We start from the raw sequence: 5537 nt of genomic DNA on the forward strand, positions 1-5537 counted from the left end.
GGCGTGTTTTGAGACTCTAAAAGTGTCCTTCACTTGACATGTCCTATTCTAAGATCTTGACTAAGGGACACTTTTAAATACTTTTTTGTTGCATTCACTACTATCAGTCGCATATTCAGTGCGATTTGGGAGTTTGACCTACGTTTGATTGACCTTATTATTGAATTTCAAACTAACAAAGACGACTTGCGATTGGTTTTTATTGGACATTGAGTGAGGGAACAACATATCTGAAATTTCAAGATCACCTTTGTCAACTTTCATCTCATTAGGTATGCAAATATGTCATTCTAAGCTAACCAATAAAGCTGCAGGTTATAGTCTGTTAGACATAGGCCCTTTAAGGATGATAAAATTTTATCTTCCAATTTTCAGACAACCTTTTGCCTACTTTCACCATATTACTTAGGCGCATGTCCGATTTCAGGCTGTCAAATAGGATTATGTTTCCTTTGCTTGACATGAAATAGTGTGGACCAAATTTATTATCGGGATGACCTTTGACCTGCTTTAATGCCTATATAACCTGATTATGCCTATATCTAATGCCAGCTTAACGATAAAGTCTAGAGGTAACATTATTTTGGCCATAAACAACTATACGACTGTTATAGTCTTATCTCGCCGGTCTGGGGAGCGTACTCACTGCTGAGAGGTACTTCGAGATCTTTGACAGAGTAGAGACTCACAGAGTTGTTGGATATCAATGATGGTGGTTTATTGCTGAAGTGTAAAGTTTACACATCAGATGCCCAGCTATCTCCGACTGACCATAGTGGGTGATTATCCCTTTTTTAAAAGAAATTGTAGCATCCTAATTAGATTAAATTAGTTAAGCCTCCAATCGCTAATCGACTAGTATTTCTTGATTGGTTCAAATAATTAAAATATTCTTCCCTTCAAGAAATACATTACTAAACTTTCTCTGATAGGACCTTGATCATATAAAATCATACATGATCTGCATAAGTGACATCATCGTTATACAACATTTCCCTTACGTAATCGTCCCAGGGTCCTGTCTGGAATTTAGATATTGATGGTAAGAATTCACGTTACTGCCTTGACAATAGATGTCACTAGTACAAGTTTCTATCTGTATCCTTGATACTTAGGTATCAATGACGCAAATACATTGAATGTCCCTGACAACGGAGTTTTAACCAAGATGAAGGAAAATTCGTAATGATCATTAACCCTTACACAGACTTGGAAAGTTCAGCCGTCTCGTTCATTGACCCTTGTACAGATTCCGAAATTACAAAAACAATATCAATAAGCCAGAGAAAATTTAGTCTGTAACACTCCCCTCATTTCAAGGAATGCGTCCCGCATTCGAGTATACTAAAACAATTTAACATACAAGTAAATATTATTAGATAAAGTGAATAAATGCAATACAAAAATACATAATCGATTAAATGTTTGGATAACATACAACATAATTCAAAAATAATAAAACCCATAAAATACATGCTAAGACTAAAGTATAAATGGCATACATATATATAAAGTAAAACAAGATATATATTATAAAATGACTAAAATACATAAATACCGTCGACGAATTAGATACAATTATAAAAAAGATATAAAATGGATATAAAAATACATACAGATATAAATGCAATTAAAAGAATGATAGATATCGATAAGTAATAAACTAAATATTCAAAAATCGAGTATACGGATATATGTGTATATATATGGCGCCTTAAGAAATAATAAATTCATTAATTAATCTTCACACATTATTCCCCACTAATAATTATCATACGGGTTCTGACTTTAACCCAAATTTCCGTAGAAATTCATTATTTTATGGGGGAGTGCCATACTGTTCAATAGCCACACGCGTGAAATCGTCAGAAGGGCCCGGGGACTCTTCCCTTCTCATAATTGACGCTAAAGGTTTACCTTCTTCTTTTATCTTTACTGATTTTTTTCTTACTCTTTCCCAATGGATTTCGTCGAGGAAGTAGTTCAATTGAGACATTTGGTTCAACTCTTTCATCCATTTTGAAAGGGAAAAAACAACTTCTTATATACTATTTCCAAGATTGAACTTAATTTAACTTATTTTATGTAAGTCTGTGTCTGACCTTAGTCAGCGGTACACACTTAGAAGTTAATTACCCTCAATACAAACAGTTAAGGGGCTTCTAAATTTAGTGTTGAATTCCTGTACAGTAGCAATTACGGTTACGTAACTCGCAGGGTCAAGGAATTGGGTCACTCCATTCATACACTCAGACATACTGGAGCGCTTCATTTACACGAACAAACATACAGTGATTCACACGAAGTCTGACTTCTTTTCATTCATTCACATGACCACAACTCTAAAACAGACCCTGTTTAAAGCTACTTCATCTAAAATACGTGGAAATGAGCTATCACAGGTTTACCAGTTATTTTTACAGGATTCTTTCGAAGATATTCCAACAAAGTATCATTCAAGTTCTCAGCATATTTCCATGTATTTTCTTTATGAGAATAATTCTTCCATTTTACCAGATATTGTAATTTACCATTTCGATATCAACCTATCAAAACGTAATCAACTACAGTCACAAAATAAAATCGTTATTGGAGGTAGAGTGGGTTTTATCGCCGATTTCTGAATTCATAGTTTCAGAGAATGACAGCTTAAACTATTCCCGTCCTTTTAACCTCGTGCTCCTCCCTTTTTTGCGGGGGCGTAAAAGTTCTCAATTTCTCTCTTCCCCCTTTTTGGAAATCTCTCTTCCCCCTTTTTGGAAAGCTATTTATAGCAGAATAGCAAATTCAATACAAAATAATTTCTCGAGGTAAGTATTCATTAAAAACCATCAAATGATTACCACTCACAATACACATCGTTTTCTGTATAAACAAGACTCAAATCAATAATGTCTTAGCTGCTGTACGTCGATGCTTCAACAAGTGCATCCTCAAAATAAAAAATAACACACATAAAATCTTCTCTTACATGAAGTTTCTCTATAACTTCGTACACAAAGAGTCACTTTTACTTGTCGTGACTGTGTAAAATTCCCTTTAAATTTCTTAAACTCGGCTTCTAAATAAACTCAAAAATACCAAGACATTATTCTTTTTTCAAGTACCGTTTACACAGGCAATGCATCAATTACAGAAATACGTTCCGCATCTGATTTCCATAAAACATTGAACATATGAATGATAAAAGTGATTGGCGAATTACAACCAAAGAAATCCAAGTTAATTCAGCAGGTAGGATTACACTACACACAAACATGACATGCTGCTAAGCCGGCCTCATAACGTATATACAGTTGAATCCTACAACCCATGACTTAATATGGACATTTCTCATGCTTCAAAAGTCAAAAACGTTTGTAAATTTGCTATACGATAGACAGCGCTCTTTGATAACAAAAAGCAAAGATAATCTGTCATGAATGCAAATCATACATGTATTACAATCGGCTAAACGCCAGAAATGATATCTCTTACCTTATAAGTTATTACATACTTTTTAACTGTTCCATCAAAGAAGAGATCGGAGGCATTTCAATAATTGAACCATAACCGTAAAATACAATATACATCATGAGTCTTCGTGCGAGTCATTTGCTTAGAGTTTATCGAAAGTTAGTCAGTTATATCATGCATAGAGTCCTTGATTGATGCTTCGAACGTCGATACGTTACTCACGAATGTCTTCACTGAAGAGGCCGGTAATGTGCGCGTGACGGTCCGATCGGTCTTCGCCGTCCGGTTCATGCTGATTAGTTATCCCATTTCGTGGCCACACCATCGGTGTCCTTAATTGTTCTAAGTCGTTCCTGGAAGTTGACATTTTTCGAAAGTCGTCTCCTCCCTTAAGTTATTTGTAGAGTTTTCAGTGTCTGTCATGTTTCACAGAATCAGTTCTTACCGGATTGTTATATCTCGTAGTCGATTTCCGAACACCATTTTGTCGTTATCGGATATTTGGTCGTCGTCATCGTGGTCGGCTGCCGGTTTTTGGTCGGCCATCGTCAGACAGTGTCTTCCATAATGAGTTGTCATATACTTCACGATGTGAGCTTGCTTGTTACCCGGATTCTCCACCAAGTATTATAGTCTTATCTCGCCGGTCTGGGGAGCGTACTCACTGCTGAGAGGTACTTCGAGATCTTTGACAGAGTAGAGACTCACAGAGTTGTTGGATATCAATGATGGTGGTTTATTGCTGAAGTGTAAAGTTTACACATCAGATGCCCAGCTATCTCCGACTGACCATAGTGGGTGATTATCCCTTTTTTAAAAGAAATTGTAGCATCCTAATTAGATTAAATTAGTTAAGCCTCCAATCGCTAATCGACTAGTATTTCTTGATTGGTTCAAATAATTAAAATATTCTTCCCTTCAAGAAATACATTACTAAACTTTCTCTGATAGGACCTTGATCATATAAAATCATACATGATCTGCATAAGTGACATCATCGTTATACAACATTTCTCTTACGTAATCGTCCCAGGGTCCTGTCTGGAATTTAGATATTGATGGTAAGAATTCACGTTACTGCCTTGACAATAGATGTCACTAGTACAAGTTTCTATCTGTATCCTTGATACTTAGGTATCAATGACGCAAATACATTGAATGTCCCTGACAACGGAGTTTTAACCAAGATGAAGGAAAATTCGTAATGATCATTAACCCTTACACAGACTTGGAAAGTTCAGCCGTCTCGTTCATTGACCCTTGTACAGATTCCGAAATTACAAAAACAATATCAATAAGCCAGAGAAAATTTAGTCTGTAACACGACCAAACATATTTACCAACTTTTTGAGTGTATGGTCGCCTACCTTTGCATACATCAGTGTCTACAATACTGTAGACTTTGTACTTTGTGGAATTGGCTATTCATTCTACGCCTATGTTGCAATATGTAGGCATTTTCAATTACAAGAGTGCCTACTTCTATATATTAATGTCACCAGTACAGGTTGTCAGTGAGTGTGGGTAACTATGGACACAATATAAGGACACTTATAAAGTCATCTGAATTGGTTCTTTGAGTCGCTACTTGATGGTTGTATTTCATGGAACGTCGTAATACCCGGACTATAAAGTGACACTTTTTAAGAACTAGTGACACTTTTGAAGTTACACCGATGAGTTCTATATGATAAACTAAATTGGGTATATTAATGGTATTTTATGAATTTAATGTTTTTGACATTGTGTATTTATTGTTTGTATATTTATTTCGGTTCACCAATGAACCAGAGGCCCATTACTGTCACCGTAAAATGCAAGGGTCAAAATGGCAACACTACTAGAATAACGAGAGTAACATTAGAGACATACATACATTACAAATGTACACAAATTCCATTTAAAGTACAATGTTACAAATCATATGAAAATATAAAGTTGAAACAATGCAAACCTTTGAGACAATGAACAAATCAATATTACAAGTGAACATGCTGATATTACTGTATTTTCTTTAACTTGGCAACAGCTGAGTGTGAACATGTCAAACGCAATACAGGGGCATTTACAATTTAAAACAA

Source organism: Ptychodera flava, chromosome 2 (genome assembly GCF_041260155.1).
Source record: "Ptychodera flava strain L36383 chromosome 2, AS_Pfla_20210202, whole genome shotgun sequence".
Lineage (NCBI taxonomy): Eukaryota > Metazoa > Hemichordata > Enteropneusta > Ptychoderidae > Ptychodera > Ptychodera flava.